This window comes from Myotis brandtii, unplaced genomic scaffold (genome assembly GCF_000412655.1).
Source record: "Myotis brandtii unplaced genomic scaffold, ASM41265v1 scaffold947, whole genome shotgun sequence".
NCBI lineage: Eukaryota > Metazoa > Chordata > Mammalia > Chiroptera > Vespertilionidae > Myotis > Myotis brandtii.
Genome location: NW_005371908.1, coordinates 363,774 through 364,881, shown reverse-complemented (window position 1 = coordinate 364,881; position 1,108 = coordinate 363,774). Strand labels below are relative to the sequence as shown.

Sequence of the window (1,108 nt, the reverse complement as noted above, 5' to 3'; positions counted from 1 at the left end):
CCGCGACATGGCGGCGCAGAACCCGCCTCCCCCCGCCTCTCATTGGGGGAGGGACACGCCCGTCACCCGCCGCCCCCACCCGATAGGGGGAGCCACTGTTCCCGTTGCGGGGGGAGAAAGCCTCCGAATACCTTGAGCCCCTATTGGACAAAGCCTACTCCTTTCTGCAGGAGGGCCCGCCCTCATTTGTTTGGGACACTCGTTATAGGCGAGCGCTTTATGCCAGTCTTTTTACTGACCGGCTGCTCCAATTTGATAGGTCAGAGTTCTGGCGCCGCTTCCCCACACTCCTGAAAAACCCCACCTCCTTCCCACTTTCATTGGCCTTTTGCTAATCCATCAAACCGGAAGCCCTTAGTCTTCCAGTCACAACGACTACCTTCCCGCGCCACTTGGCAAAGACAAGGAAGTCCCTCCCTTTTGCCTCTCCAGTGGTTACTGCAGATGCCCATCTCTGTGTCTCCCTCACTAGGCGGTAGGACCATTGGTGGTCTCCCATTGGGTGAAAAAAGAGAGCCCACCCGGTAGACGCTCTTAGGCCCAGTCCGGGAGTCCGGGAAATGATCGGAGCTGCGAACGCATGCGCGAATACGCTTTTCGGGCGCCTCGGGAGGCGAGGCGACCTCGAGAGGAGCGAAGGCCTGGAGTACCCCGTGTTGAGTGACTGCTGCGTGCCACGCCGGAAGGCCAGACCTGACCGAGGGGAAACTGCCAGTGCAGTTCTGTCCCCGTCACTATTCCTATTCCTCTCCGCCTTAAACCTTCACAATGCCGGAAGGCTTTTTTTTTTTTTTAACTCAAATGTGTCCCTTTCTGGCAGTATGAAACCTTTCAGACCCTGTCCAGTTCGCTGGCGTCGTTTCACCACTCCACCTCTAAATTCAAGCACAGGGACTCCTTCCAGTTGGGAGGCACCGGCCGTGCACCTCTGGATCTGCAGGAGCGGTCCGTTCCCTGAAAAGCTTTCCTCGCCCCCACCAGTCCAGAACCCCGGCGCATCCCTCATGATGACCTTGGTCACCGGCTAATGTGCTCACGGGACTGCCAGGCCCCTCTAGGGCCTCATGGTCAGGTGACTGTCTCTTCCATGGGCACGGAGGTCCCTGCC

At 58.5% G+C, this 1,108-nt stretch overlaps 1 protein-coding gene across 1 annotated transcript in view; it reads right to left on the bottom strand.

Moving 5' to 3' along the window:
- HNRNPL (heterogeneous nuclear ribonucleoprotein L) overlaps positions 1 to 1,108 on the bottom strand; it is a 14,617-nt gene that overhangs the window by 12,582 nt on the left and 927 nt on the right. The gene's annotated exons all lie outside the window — the stretch shown is intronic.